The sequence below is a fragment of the Gobio gobio genome (assembly GCF_949357685.1).
Source record: "Gobio gobio genome assembly, chromosome: 5".
Classification (NCBI taxonomy): Eukaryota; Metazoa; Chordata; class Actinopteri; order Cypriniformes; family Gobionidae; genus Gobio; species Gobio gobio.
This window is the reverse complement of record NC_137101.1, coordinates 22,123,494-22,139,845: the sequence shown is the minus strand read 5'-3', so window position 1 is coordinate 22,139,845 and position 16,352 is coordinate 22,123,494. Positions and strand designations below refer to the sequence as shown.

Genomic DNA, 16,352 nt, shown 5'->3' with positions numbered 1-16,352 from the left:
CTAACGGGTGGTGGTTGTAGTAAGCGCACGACGAACAGGGATAACCAAAATAACAGTCTTTAATCCGAAATCTTCAGAGACATCTTCAGAAAATATAGTATATAGACAACCACCCAAACTGAAACAACACAGAACCATGAACTGAGGAAACAAAGGGCTCAAATACACAGGGAGTAATGAACAACAGGTAACCGTAATCATAAACCAATGTTACTAAGTAGCAAAACAGAACTCAGGCAAAGCAGAATATGAAACAGAATGAAAACAAAACACAAGGAATAGCTAAACAGATTAGAACATAATCCTGACATCAGTTTAGCTCATGAATATTAATTAGGTTGCCAGAGGTCGCGATAGACTTTCGCACTATCCGGACAGGATCGTAAAAATGTCATCATAATCTATTATTACCCATCATATTTGAATGATAATAAGACATTTAATAGCATCTGTTTTTGTTCACATTTTTTGTTGTTGAATTTGTCTGTTTTGATGAATAAATAAAACGTAGGTCAGTACACTTAAATCAATTCGTGATATATGCTAGTGTCTGTGAATATTAAGCCGCAAAAAGATGTTGTTTCTGTGTCTCTGTGTGAATGAATGGTGGAGACGCGCTGTTTAATTTACCTCACACACACTGAAACTTGCAGTGTTTTTCAGCCACTGCTGCATGAACCTCATGTCCAGTCACTTCATGAGCATTTTACCGTTTCATTCGACAAAATCTACCGTCATATCATAAACACACACACAGAAACTCAAAGATCTTCAAGGCAACCCATCAAAATAAAAGTTCAGATTAACAAAGTAATTGTGAGAGAAATATATTCATGTTGTACCGTAGAATTTAGGTACGTCTCAATGTAATAATAATATATAATGTATTTAATTTATACAGTGAAGAATTTGCAGAGTTATTTAACATTTTTTTTACTTTATTTCTGTACCTGAAAACTGTTAAACCTACCTAAAAAGAACTGTTTATTTCATGTGTATCTTTGTTCTGTTGTATTTATGTTGGCCTGCTGAATGTTAAATGGATCCAGTCAATGTTGATTAGAAATCATTTGATAATGCAGCAATAAATTAGCTAGAAGGCTATAAGTTTATGTATGTTTTTTTTTAACTTTGCTGATTTAAAACATGATCAAAACACTATCTATTTTAATGACAATATTTCAAATAAGAGGGCAAGTGATCGGTATCGGCCCAAAAAAATCCTATCGGTGCATTCTCAATTATTATCCTCAAAATTCTACAAACAATACCCCATAATGACAACGTGAGAGAAGTTTGTTTGAAATCTTTGCAAATTTATAAAAAAATTAATAAATAAATAATAAAAAATTCACATGTAAATAAGTATTCACAACCTTTGCCATGACACTCAAAATTAAGCTCAGGTGCATCCTGTTTTCACTGATCATCCTTGAGATGTTTCTTGGATTGGAGTCCACCTGTGGTAAATTCAGTTGATTGGACATTATTTGGAAAGGCACAGATCTGGGAAACAGTACAGACAAATTTCAGCAGCATTGAAGGTCCCAAAGAGCACAGTGGCCTCCATTATCCGTAAATGGAAGAAGTTTGGAACCACCAGGACTCTTCTTAGAGCTGGTCGCCCGGCCAAACTGAGCGATCGGCCAGACGGAAGCCACTCCTCAGTAAAAGGCACATGACAGCCCGCCCGGAGTTTGCCAAAGTTTGCCAAGTTACAATAAATAAATCACCCTCAGTGTAATCTGTAAAAATGACAGACAGCGTTCAGATTTTTCCATCACTGCTAAAAAGAATCCATCAACGACGAACATTTTTCAGTTAACGCGACCTCTGTAGGTGACATAAAATTCACCCAAGTAAGTGAACATGCAAAGTGTTTATTTATATAGCACAATTCATACATAATGGTATTCGAAACATTAATTTAAAAAGTCCTTCAGTAGTCCTAACTGATTTGCTAAATGTACTGCAAGTCCACAGACAATGCAACAAGAAAGAAGCTTCTGTTTGATCTTAACATTGTCATTGTAGGCATTTGGATAGAGAATATAACAGACAAGTTAATGGTCAGTGCTCCCTTCCAAAGTACCATTAACACTGAAATAAGACTCATCTCCTCAACTCATGCCCCTAAACACTACAATATCCTCCAGCTTTGGACAGAACCTTACTCCTCCTTGAATGTACAACCACAAAATGGCTCAGCTGAAAAATAAAGCAACCCCAACTAGAGAAAGAACAAGATGAATGAAGAATGCATAGAGAAACAGAGTGCAACTGCAGAAAAGGTCTTGATCAAAGCATGTCTCCTGAGCAAGAGCGAACTCTCAGCCCAACAAAAGGTCAAGGGTACTTTAAGCTGTGAGAACTGGATGCACCCAATGAGCATCATTAACGTGAGTGCTTGCCTGTTATCAACTTGCATACAGTATACACTCTCTGAGTTGCACAATACACCCATTAAGCCACTGCTACTGAATAGAGGCCTTTGAGAGATGCACTTTTGCATTTTGTCGCAAGTGCAGGTTTAATTACGAGAATACAATTGATATTCACACAATCACCCCTTCATTCGTTTTCTAAAACATTTGAGTGTCACATGAAATACATTTAGGGTGTGTCAAAACTTGTAGTTTGGTTCTCTTGGTTCTTTAGGTCCGAACCAGAAAAGAAAATGATGTATTAGCCCTAGTTTGCTTATGGTGTGTTTGCACTTGTAGTTCGGTTCACTAGGTTCACTCTAGACCAAAAAAGTAAATGTGTGCTGGGCTATATGAGCTATATGATGGTATTTTTACAAGCTGAGAACTCTGGAAGAGCTTATAAAAATGTGTATGTAAATGTGTAAATGAGTCAAACACAAACGAAGATCTGCTGTAAGTAGATGCGGTTCTGATGACTGTACTAAACTGTAATGGGCAACGTAAATCCTATGATGAGAAAATTAACAGGTATGCTTCAGCGTTCACACTTATTCAAATGAACCGCACTAACAGAGCAATCGCACCAGAGTTTATTTTAAACAAACCAAACAAGCCAAGTGTGAGCACACCCTATAAGCATGTTCCAAGGTGGCGTTGCCTGATTTTGTAGACATCATTTCAAAACTGGCAAATCTAACACAATTATAATCAGTTTAAAATGAACTGAATTGAAAGAGTGTGTTTGCGTGCGTATCTGGAGCAGATATATGCAGGAGATTTTAAATGCATTTTAGGCAGAGAAACTTCTCTTAATTACTTCTGATAGTTTAATTATGCTTCCCGTTTGCCAGGAGCATCAACCTGCCAGACTCAAGCGAAACAGCTTTATTTTCATCATTTCCTCACTGTCTCTTTCTGTCTTTCTCTGGATGCCTGCACACTCTCCGTGTTTTCTTTGGTGAACGCAGGTGTTCATTTCAGAGTTGCTACCAAACTAGATGCAAACACACAAGCATGTGCGTACCCCCCCCCCCTTCTCCTGACACCTGTGGAGGCCATTGTTTCTGACAGGAGAGGAGGACACGCTGCAGATGTTGGGATGGTAATGAAGTGTGAGAGAGGGGACGTCCAGGACGTCCATTGTAATCATACTCCACACTTCCAATCCTTGGCTCCTTTACTAAATTAATGCAGATATAGTCAGACTGGGCAGGCTGGAGATGTGTAAATCCAGATGCTGCTATTTTGCCTTTGCCAATCCTGGTTTCATGCCTGTCGACAAGGCCAGTGTAAACTGGTTTGAATTGTATTAAATTTTAGGATATAAAAAGTAAGTGTTGCTGTTGAGGATTTATTCCAACACAAAGCTAATACTTGTACATGAAAGCATAGTTCTTCAAAGACCTAGATGTAGTAGGATTGCAAACACCTGTGCTCTCCATGTTAGTAAGGAAGACTGAGGAAGTCGGTCCCACTGGGATCAATTTAATGGAGGCATCAGAGAGTTGGAGTGAGCTGCTGTGATTTAACGTCTAACAACAGTCGCCTCATTGGCCATTCCACTCAGGGTGAGTAATTAAGACTTTTTCATAGACCCAGTTTGACCTTACGACCTCAGACTGAGGAGACCTCCACAATCGTACTGCAAACAAAAGCTCTTGTTTAAATACAGTACACTCATACATAGTACCTCACTCTTATACGTACCACACATTTTAAACTCTATATAGGTAAACGACAAATAAGCATCGGATGTTTTGCGTTTGTTTATTGTGTGGTGTCATGCACTTCTTTGTAATTTATGTCTTGTGCTGCTTATCTTGACCAGGACTCCGTGGTAGAAGAGAAATTATATCTCAACGGGACCTTCCCGGTTAAATAAATAAATGAATGAATAAATAAATAATACATCAGCATGAGTTTGAAAATGACATTTCATTGGTTCAGACTCACGCCATCGAGTATGAATATTCACAAAGTTGGAATGTTGTGCTTTACAACGATACCAAACTTGTGCTGAGGGGAAGCAGCAGCATTAGTCGCTGAGAAGAGACGGCAAAACGGCAATTTTCATGGACTAAGGAAAGGTACTCCTCTCAGAAAACTCACAAGTAAAGATACTTTTAGTTCGGATCGCTAGAAGATGGCTTAATGAACACATTTTTGTGCAAAATTTTAAACTTGTGTTGCCTTAACTTTTAGAGCATTTTCAAAAAACAACAAAAAAAGCTTAAATTTAATGAAGTTTTTAGGGAAAAGCACCACATGGCATCTGACAACATGAACTAAACTAGTCATAAATAAATTTACAAAAAATGTATTAATTTTAAGATAACACAGTCATGAGGGTCTGCAGGGTTTTTTGTTTTTGTTTGTTGAACCGAATGATTAATGCTCCCCCCAAAATATCAAAATGAATGAAAATTCAGACATTTTTAATATAACCCTCATCATCGAAGAGGTATATACAAGTCATTACAGCTATGAATTGTACTGTTTAGGTATTAAACTATCTGGAAATTAAAAACATTATTGACCCAATTATCAAGCACATACCGGCATAAAAAATACTCAGTCTGGACAGCTGAGGCTATGTTTGTGAGTGGGTCTCTACGGCAGGCTCGGCGCTGTGGATTGGGCCGAGGATCAGGTCGGCTTTGGAGAGCATTCATTAAATGTGTTTGTCAAGAGTCTGATAAATAAATTATCGTGATGAGTGACATCCATTCAATTGCTTGTGGACTGAAGGCCTCTAGGACAATGGCTCTGAAACACATTTAGTTGAGTCAAAATAAACAAACATGGACTACAATGAAACTGGAAGAGAGAGTGCTGAGGGAAGAAAGAGAGGGACTGAGAGTGACAGAGGCAAGTGATAGAACCTGGAGTAATGGAGAGAGCAAGCATGAGAGAGAGAAGAGTGAAACCCACACAATAATATATCTGAGGACATAACAGTTAGTGTAACCTAGGAAAAGTGGGGAAAAAATACACTAACATTTAAAAGTTTGGTGTCTATAATATTGTGAGTCTCTTATGCTCACTGAGATGCATTAAAAACATTCATACTGTGAAATATCATTACAATTTAAAATAACCTTTTCTATTTTAAAATGTAATTTATACCTGTAATTTATTTCTTATTCCCAATTTATTCCAGCAATGTCGTCGGTGTCACAATCCCAAATCATTCTATGTTGATTTGGTGAACAGAAAAATCTTATTTTTATCAATGTTGAAAACAATTGTGTGCATTTAAAAAAAATAAATAAATAGAAATACAAATTTTGTAACATTATAACTGCCTGTAATTTTGGATTTTAAAAAAAGTATTCATTTCTTTAAAAAACAAAAAAACTAATTCACCCCAAACTTTTGAACAGTAGCGTTCTCTATATAATTGTTATGTGTCATAAGTTTACTTGAAACTGTTTGAACTGTTTTGAACTTACATTCTCTCAAAGGGACAGTTCATCTAAAAATGAAGAATGCAATTTATACAACTGCCTGCCAGACACAGTGGTGGCCAAAATTATTAGAACACTTGCCATCTGGGAGTCGTCTTATTGGGCCTGGATTTATTTTTTCCAAGAGGACAATGACCCGAAACATTCTTCTAACGATTGCCAGAACTACCTGCGATGGAAGGAATCTGCTGGAACTTTGAAAATGATGGACTGTCCCCTTCAAAGTCAAGACCTCAACCCCATTTTGGGGCGAATTGGAAAATAAACTAGACAGACCTTTGGCTTTAGTTGTAGAAGGCATGGGATAACATTAGTGTTGACGTTCTCACAAGAAATATTTTGACACTATGCCAGAGAGATGTGCTGCTGTAAATGCTGCAAAAGGTGGACATACAAAATGTGAAGCTATTAAACGTAATTTCGGGAGGAGTACGCCCATCTAATCTTCTAATTAATACCAAGGTATTAAACCAGCAGCTTACCTCTTCCCGTTGTTAGTTCTTGCAGCATTCCTCCTCCCCTGCTCCTCCTTTTTTGTAAAATTTTGCCTGTTAAAGGGGGGCAATCGGAGCTCGGGTGTAATATCTTCTCCGAGCCCCTCTATAGCAGACAGCAAGCCAAATCTGTTTACCACTTTCACTAAGATTATATGGGCACACAAACTCGTGAAATTAAAGTTAAAATGGATAAAAGCAGTATGACTCACTTCATCTGATATTTGATTGTCAGAGCAACCATCTGCATTTTTCATGAACATTGTGAAATGAAATCATGTTCTGGAGGTGAAAAAAGTTAACATTTTCAGATCTGTCAGGTGTTCTAATAATTTTGGCCACCACTGTATGATTTCACTTTTTTCTTTGTTGAAAAAAAGGACACATTCTGAAATACGCACACATGCAAATTAGGTGTGTGATGAGATCTCGTGCCAGGTGAAAAGTCTGTGTCACATTGTCATAACCTGATCATGACGGAGTGTGAGGGTGAAGTTAGGACAGAATATGCCTACGCGACATTTCCATTATGCCTCCACTCTAGTTTTGCTTTTTATAGAAATAAAAACAATTTAATTCAGGTGGATAACAGTCGCTTCAATTCCATCAGCTCATCCAACACTGAGCTGAGTCGTACATAGTGCGCGGCACTGATCACGTAACGAGAATACATTGAGCAAGTGTTATGAGTGTGTGTTCCTTGTTAGTGAAGCACTCGCATTGAGCTTGTTACGAATGTGTGTTACATGTTAGTGGACTGGACCGTGGCGGTGGATTCGTTGCCCGGCAGAAGCATCAGACTTCTATTTTAAAATGAGCATTCAGCACCACCGCTCCCTATTCACAGAGTATGCACGATCGCGAAATTGAAAGTGAAAATAAACGGGAGCGTGCATTCAAACAAAATTTCAATACGTTAGCGCTGTTTGAAAGCGCCCTCCCTGAGGCACGAGAATATCTCCCAATATAAAAGCTTGTTGTAACCATCTTTTAGCTCTGTATCATGCTTGAAGAAAAATGTGGTCTCTATTTGCACTTTGAATATTGAGTACTTTGATTATGGTATTATGGTTATTGTTTGCACTTAATATCTACGATCAATTTGTGGGAAGGAGTTCAGTCAAAAGAAGCTCATGTGCAGTTCTAAGGTCTGAAGAGACATACAGGAAAGAAGCCAGTCAGTTGAGTTTTTGGCTAAACCTTTACAGTGCTTGTTGTCTTTTACTGCATATGATAATTCATACTCAGAAAGTAGAACTGAAATGACATTCATTACAAGATGATGAGTTAAAACATTTCAAATGCACCTGCAGACTATTTTTCCAGTAATGTATTTAATCATTGAGGGTTTATTAAAAAATACTATGTAAAAAATCTTGTCTCGTCCCGTTCTCGTGAACCCAATCTCATGTCTCGTCTCGTGAGATAAGTGTCTCGTCACACCCGTAATGCAAATAAATTTTTGAGAGTTGCATAAGAGGGAAAGATTTGGTTTAGTAAATGAAAACTGAATTTTCATTTTAAAATAAACTGTTTGCACTTTTTGCTTTAAGTCAACATTTAGCTGGCCACATAAGATTCTCATAAGTGTTGAAAGTTTGTGGTTTTAACATGAACAAAATTCATCCACTTTCACAGTAACTTCCACTAGTGGTGTTTCCAAAGTAGTGAACTAGGCGTTGGACTCGGAATCTGTTCTGTTTGCCAGACAGTATTATTAAAATGCATGTCACTCCCTTAATTGCCTGTCAGTCCGAAATGATGAGAGCTGCCAGGTTTAAGTCCACTCCTATAAGCTTAAGTCATCATAGCATATATTGGTTTTCCTCTTTCTAAGAGGCCTTTGCAAAAGAAAAGGCAAAATAGTGGCTGGAAGCACACATGCGAGCGCAGCAGGTGATGCATGTGTGAGAGAACACAGTATTTTAGCACTCCCCGGGATCCAGTATTAAGTAAACTAATGACCCAACAACACAGCCGGGCCTTGGTAATATATCATGATGCCTAAACGAATTGCCCTGTCCCACAGCAATGGGACATCGATAGATTCCTTGTAAAACACAGCAGTCGTGTGCGGAAACCTTCATAATGGGAAAACGTGCTTAAACATGTAAGTGGGTCATTGTTGAAGGATCAATAACGCTTTTTGCTGAAGTCCAGATGAAATCAAAATGGACCCTATTACTTTCTTAATAACGATGGTTAGGCACGAAAAGTTGTTCCGATTTTCACATGCGATTTGTCTGTTCAAATCAATGTATTCAGACGGGCTGAATGAAAATGTTAATTCACTCTGTAAAAGAAGGAGGTGCTATTAAAACAGCAGATATAGCCCAGTTACTTCAAGAAACACAAAGTGCTGCACAACTTTTCCGACAAACGCTTGTCACGGAAAAGAAAGGCTGTTTCGATATAGCCTATGCGTTCGCTATGGTGTTTATCAAATAACACCAAATACCAATCAAAAGAGTATAGAGACTAGAGCCGGTTTGGGATTCTCCCTCTACTATTCATTGTCAAATCGAAAAATAGCAACGTCTCTGGACATGTGACCAAAAGTGCAAATCTTATTAGTTGGCCAGTTTATCTTTGCAGTGCAATGGAAAAACCCTTCTTCATAAAAAAAAATTATACAATTTTGTTGGCAATCAATATACATTTTGCTCTAAACAGATACATTAACAGTTTAGAAAAAAAGTTTTTGCTCTAAATTTTCACACTGAATACTTGTTTTTCCGGTTTTACTTCCCATTGAATCCCATTAAATCCCATTGGTAAAGTCTTCCAGTTAAGGTGTAACCTATTTTATATTCAGCACAAAAATCCCTCATCTTAACTTAATTTGAGCTACCACTATAGCAAGTATCTAGAGGCCGTGCCAAAAACTCTGAATCAATTGAAAACTTTTCAATTAGTTCTTCAGGAGTAATGACAACACAAGACATCAGTGTGCATCAGTAAGTATTGTGCTGGTTTTCATAATATAATGTAATCCACGCCCCCACTTGAGCCTATCACCTTGGAAGTGTCCTTGACAATAGTACAATAGTGTGAATAGTACAATAGTGTCCTTTTTTATTTTACATCCTTGTAAAATGCTCAAAATCTGCATTCTGTCTGTCACCTCAAATTAAAGGGTTAGTTCACCCAAAAATGAAAATTCTGTCATTAATTACTCGCCCTCATGTCGTTCCAAACTCATAAGACCTTCATTCATCGTCGGAACACAAACAAAGATAGTTTTGATGAAATCCGAGAACTTTCTGACCCCTCATAGACAGCAATGCCATTACTACTTTCTTTATTACCTTTCTGGGCCTTGAAAGTGGTAATGGCGTCGCTGTCTATGGGAGGGGGGTGTCAGAAAGTTCTCGGATTTCATCAAAAATATCTTTGTTTGTGTGCCAAATATGAAGGTCTTATGAGTTTGGAATGACATGAGGGTGAGTAATTAATTACATAATTTTCATTTTTTGGTGAACTAAACCTTTAAGGAATTTAATGAGAATTTCCCTTGTGAAAAAGAAGAGCATTACTTGTATTGGATGTGCAATTGATGTGTACTTAAACTATATAAAAAAAAAACTGTACTTGTAGAAAATATCTGTATATCTGGATGCTCTTTCCCCACCGCAAAGGCACAATGTAAGTAACGCACGATATACTAAATAGTTTTATTCTGTCCATTTCCATCTGACCCAGGTATGTGTGACTCGTGTGTATGCGTTTGTGTTAGATTAGTTTTGTTTGTGATTTAGTTAATAAAGTTGGTGCACAATACATCTTTGATTCTGACTCCCTGCTGCAAACAAATTGTCACTTAAATGATCGATTTTGTTACATGCACTGTAAATGCTAAGGAAGAATTGTTTTTCTGTAGCCATGAAAATTATCCTTCTCTTAGAATTCATTAATAATCAATACCGAGTGTTCACAGGATGAACTGGTCATAATCATAATGAGTTATGAATAATTATTAATATTTCCCCTTTGAGCTAATTGACTACAAATAAATGGGCATTTAAGTATGCTTGGAGTATACTTTCATGACTATGTTTCTTAACGCTTCATTATATTTTTTTTAAAGTGCACTTTGTAATAAATCAAACTCCATTTCAAATGATTAATATTATAATCTTTTGTTGTGTTTTAAAGATGGAACATACTAACATTCTAAAGCCTACTATATAAGTTTGTTTCATTTCAATTGGATGCATTCAATTGAATGATGCACAACCTTGGCTTCTAGCTTAATGCTATACTGCTACCAACACTAGTTTAGGTTGAGGAATGCGAAAAGAAAGTATGAGATATGTGTAAGAACAACTGTGAGCTCTTGTTTTTAACCTCATTGGCTGTAATACCCAGCAGTGAATTGTGTTGTCGTCACGGCTGTGTAGAAGACCCTGCAGGGACAAATGTGATGGCGTGAGAGTTCCCCGCCCAGCTGAAGCATCTACCGTTCTCCTTCAAGCCCACGCTCTGCCACTTTGGATATGTCATGACCAATAAGGATGAAAAATTGGACTGTTTGCGCCAATCCTGCTCTGAGACCACGCTCAGAGTCCTTCCGCACTTGCCTGAAGGTCCAGAGCCCCTTGCGCTCAAAACAAAATGGCATTTTAACAAGGTCTGAATCAAACACAATGCCTCCCCAAATGGCTACTCAGCTTCCTTTACCAGGCCAGATGCTAACAAAAGATGCTAAGCTTGCAGGAGTATAGCGCTACTAATCACAACCAGAGCCTTTACCCAGCTGGTTTACACAAGTATAAGAGTGTTAACTAATTATTTGCACAATAAAAATCCATAATAATCAATGTATGTATGTGTTTGCAGTTCTATCGACCTTCTTCTTTGAACATGTGCATAGTCTGACCTCACATACAATGACCTTGCAGAATGTGTGGGCTTTTCTACCTACACAATTCGACATTTTGAAGGACAACACATTGTGTACCAAAATGCAATGAAAAGAACAGAGATCCACATAAATGCTGACATTAAACAGCTTTAAGACGGCTGAAATCCCTTCCTTTATCCTTTATCAATACAAATAATTTAAAATTTTAACCTTTTTCTGCTGCTGAAGGGTAAAATCCAGCTTAATGTTGACGTCCCCCTCCCCCTGAGGACTTTTAATATTTTCTCGAGGGCTTGACTATCCATATTTCAATAAGGTGTGTTTGTGTCTTTTCCATCCAGAGAGTGAAATCAATATTGCATTAGTCAAACTCTTTAACCCATGAAGGGGAAACAGATAGCCAAGTTACACAAACCTTTTCGCTCCGACACCTCCCACATGAGAGCAAATAAGCTGCTTAGAAATTGGGTTGCAGCCTTTGCATTTGACATATTGAATAAGAAAGACAGATTGACAGAGGTAGAGCACACTGTTTTTATATTATTTGAAGCATGTATTGATTTCCTCAGTGACTCGAAATTAGGTATTTGAACCAGGTGGGGGTCTTGGTGTGTGCCCTGCTGAAAAGATCAGTCATTAGACTATGTAATAGTACTAGCTGCTTGACTAGATTAACCACCAAGATTACCTTGGTCAATTGAGTTCTGCTGGTCAAGAGCATGGCTATGTGTCCTAAACAGTCAGGTCAGGTTTCCATAACTTCCATGTTACGTCTCAAGATGGTATCCTTTTTTATTGTGTTCCCTGCAAACCTTAAAGTATTTTATCATTTGAGATTTTAAGCTCAGTATAAATGCCCAGAAAATAGAAAAATGTTGGAGCCATATATAATTGGGGATTATTTAAGAAAATTTTGCTTTTGTATTATTCAGTTTTAGCCACACACGTTAAAAAGTTAACATAGAAGAAATTTTATTGTTTGCTGCATTGCTGCATCATGCTTGGTTAGGATGCTGTTAAGATTCATTCTGGTCTAAGATGGTCTTATCAGCAGGATGTGTTGGGTGAACACTTGCTGTGTGGGGCTGTGCACAGAAGTTTTGTGTGGTATTTTGACTGGTGTGTGCCATGTGGCTGTGCGAATTAGCAGTGCATGAGGCATGTCTGGTGTGTATGGTTTGTTTAGATGCTGTGTGGGTGTGTGTGTGTCAGTGCTGTGGTTGGCTGGGTGGCAGGTGATAAAGGCTGAGTGGACAGATAGGGGATGAAAGCCGTGCAGGTGTTTGGCTGTGAATGGACAGGGAACCTCTCCAGCCCCCTGGCATTTCTAATGAAACCAAACGGATGCAAGCGTATCTGTGTGTGTGTGTGTACGTCTGGTCTTTGAAGCCACAGGACAAAGACTAACCTTTAACTCAAGGAAGCTTGCTGCTGAAGCTGGCCTCAGACTTTCTCTCTCACTGAAGTTGCAGGGAGCAGCGTTCTTCTAGTCTGCAAACGAAAGAGCAGAGGTGAACAAACACTAATATACTGTATCTGAATAATATAATAATATTTCATTTAGACTATACATGAAAAAAATCCTGGAGTTTACAAAAACTCTTTAAAGGAAGTCAGTTAACATCAGAGGTGGGCAGTAATGAAGTACATTTACTCCATTACATTTACTTGAGTATTTTTTTGGGAAAATTTGTACTTTTAAGATTAGATTTAAATGTGGGTACTTTTACTTTAACTCGAGTACATTTCTAATGAAAAAAACTGTACTTTTACTTCATTATGCTGGGCAACATTCCTCTCGTTACTTTATTTTAATGCAATACATACATGCTGTCTCTTTTTTTATGAAGCATAAGCGATGCCCCATTCACAAATTAATCACTCTGAGTCCATTCTGTTCAAAGACTTGCTCAAACATGTTGGCATACTGGTCTAAATTGGTTCAAGAATCAGATTGATTTATTTGTTCAGTTTCAGTTGATTTATTTGCTCAGCAATGGTGACGACCTGTTTGTCTTGAAAAGGAATACCTAGACACCAGTTTACACGTGCCTGCAAAAATATACTTTTGATTACATTTTGGAGAACAGAAGATCCGTCATTGTGCATTTGATCTTTGTTTGTGTTCAGATTTATTTCGAAATAGTCTAATAATCATACAAAGCAAAGGACATTCAATGTTATTGGGGCTACAGATGAAATGCCATAAATAATGTTTGTCCCTTCTGTGTTTGTTGCAAAGATATTTAATTATGATAATAACATAATAACATGTTATTGTATTGTTGACATATATACACTCACCTAAAGGATTATTAGGAACACCATACTAATACTGTGTTTGACCCCCTTTCGCCTTCAGAACTGCCTTGATTCTACGTGGCATTGATTCAACAAGGTGCTGAAAGCATTCTTTAGAAATGTTGGCCCATATTGATAGGATAGCATCTTGCAGTTGATCGAGATTTGTGGGATGCACATCCAGGGCACGAAGCTCCCGTTACACCACATCCCAAAGATGCTCTATTGGGTTGAGATCTGGTGACTGTGGGGGCCATTTTAGTACAGTGAACTCATTGTCATGTTCAAGAAACCAATTTGAAATGATTCAAGCTTTGTGACATGGTGCATTATCCTGCTGGAAGTAGCCATCAGAGGATGGGTACATGGTGGTCATAAAGGGATGGACATGGTCAGAAACAATGCTCAGGTAGGCCGTGGCATTTAAACGATGCCCAATTGACACTAAGGGGCCTAAAGTGTGCCAAGAAAACATCCCCCACACCATTGCACCACCACCACCAGCCTGCACAGTGGTAACAAGGCATGATGGATCCATGTTCTCATTCTGTTTACGCCAAATTCTGACTCTACCATCTGAATGTCTCGACAGAAATCGAGACTCATCAGACCAGGCAACATTTTTTTTCAATCTTCAACTGTCCAATTTTGGTGAGCTTGTGCAAATTGTAGCCTCTTTTTCCTATTTGTAGTGGAGATGAGTGGTACCCGGTGGGGTCTTCTGCTGTTGTAGCCCATCCGCCTCAAGGTTGTGCGTGTTGTGGCTTCACAAATGCTTTGCTGCATACCTCGGTTGTAACGAGTGGTTATTTCAGTCAAAGTTGCTCTTCTATCAGCTTGAATCAGTCTGCCCATTCTCCTCTGACCTCTAGCATCAACAAGGCATTTTCGCCCACAGGACTGCTGCATACTGGATGTTTTTCCCTTTCCACACCATTCTTTGTAAACCCTAGAAATGGTTGTGCATGAAAATCCCAGTAACTGAGCAGATTGTGAAACCAACAACCATGCCACGCTCAAAATTGCTTAAATCACCTTTCTTTCCCATTCTGACATTCAGTTTGGAGTTCAGGAGATTGTCTTATATATATATATATATATATATATATATATATATATATATATATATATATATATATATATATATATATATATATATATATATATATATATATATATATATATATATATATATATATATATATATATATATATTAGGGATGCAACAATACAGTTAGTCCACGGTTCAATACACACCTCGGTTTTTACCCACGGTTTTCGGTTCGGTTCGGTTCTGATGGCTTGTCACATACATTTTTTGTTATTCTATTCTTAGGCGACAGGAACCGCAAGAGGTTAAAGAGAAAAAAGACTATTTTTTATTGCAATACTCTTTCTTTATTTTACTTAAAAGAATTGAAAAACCTTACTTAAACTTAAAGAGCACCTATCATGGAATTTTGAAATTTACCTTTCATGTAGTGTGTAACATAGATCTAAGTGAACAAAAACATCCTGTGATAGCTTGAAATATGACAGTGCACCGTATATATAGTTATTTTCTTTCAAAAGTAAGAGTCGACTCGGAGTCATTTTTAAGAATCGTTAGAAGACCGAAGCTTTTTCTCTGACTAGATGACGTCAACTTGTCAAGTTATTTGAATACGATACGCCCACTTATTGCGCTCCAAGACGCCAGTGAAAACTAGAAAACATCATGGCCACGAGACGCTGTGTTCTGAAGTGCGACTCAAAAGCAAACTTTTTTCATCTGCCCAAGGATGAGCATTTGAAGACTAAGTGGCTTGAAGACAAACCATACATCGTCGCGATTGAGTGTTTATTATTAGTCGTCAAATGTATGTTTCGCGATCTCAGGAAGCTTTTATTATGGACTTTTATTATGGCACATGGTATCTTCTTCGTCTGTCTTTACCATATATGGATTACATGTGCACAGAGCGCCCTCCGGCTGCCAGTATGAATTGAAAACAACACATAAGAGACTCAATCGCTCATGATTAGGCTATTTCTGCCCATTTTGAGGAAGTATTGAATAAAAAATACTCCTCTGTTTAGAAATTTGACACAGACATATGAGAATCTATCAATATGTCTCCTCATCTGCACACTTTTGAACTAAAAGCCCTGAGGGATGTTGATTTGTCGCGAGTCTTCGTGAGGAGTTTTTTTATGAATGAGATCAGCTGAGGCTCATATTACAATCAAACAGTACCGACGCGGTTTTCATATTCATAACTCCTGACACATATTAACAAATTACTGTCATTATAAGACTTTGATGGGCGTTCCGTTTCCGAAAATATCTGCACAGACTATACCAATCACAACTGACTGGGTCATCGGACCAATCACCGCAGATTAGCGTCACGTAAAGGCGGGGTTTTGAAAAGTGAATCACTAAAGGAATCATTTGAGAATCGCTGTCAAAACAGGTAAAAATAAATGTATATTATAAGAAAACTAAAGTCTTTTTTGTCATTGCATGCATGCAAAACTGTTGTTGGGGACTTCTAAAACAATATTTGGAACATTTTAAATGCCATGATAGGTGCTCTTTAAAACTTTACTTAAAAAAAACCCTTGTACACATTCCTAGTGTATTGGATAATATAAAATAAATATATATAAAGATTTACACTGGCAGCTCAGAGCTGTACAGCAGCATTTAAGTATGAAATTGAATGAATGAATGTAAAAATAAAACACTACATAGACTTCACTATAAAATATACACTGATTCTTAGCTACTGTATTAGTTTCTCAGTCAAGAGCAGTG

At 37.7% G+C, this 16,352-nt stretch overlaps 1 protein-coding gene across 2 annotated transcripts in view; it reads right to left on the bottom strand.

Annotated features, from left to right (window-relative positions):
• Positions 1–16,352, bottom strand: part of syt1a (synaptotagmin Ia) — a 255,324-nt gene that overhangs the window by 109,520 nt on the left and 129,452 nt on the right. For both annotated transcript variants that reach the window (XM_079817475.1, XM_079817473.1), the window contains exon 3: positions 12,660–12,742. The gene's annotated coding sequence lies outside the window, so the exon portion shown is untranslated. The remainder of the gene's footprint in view (positions 1–12,659; positions 12,743–16,352) is intronic.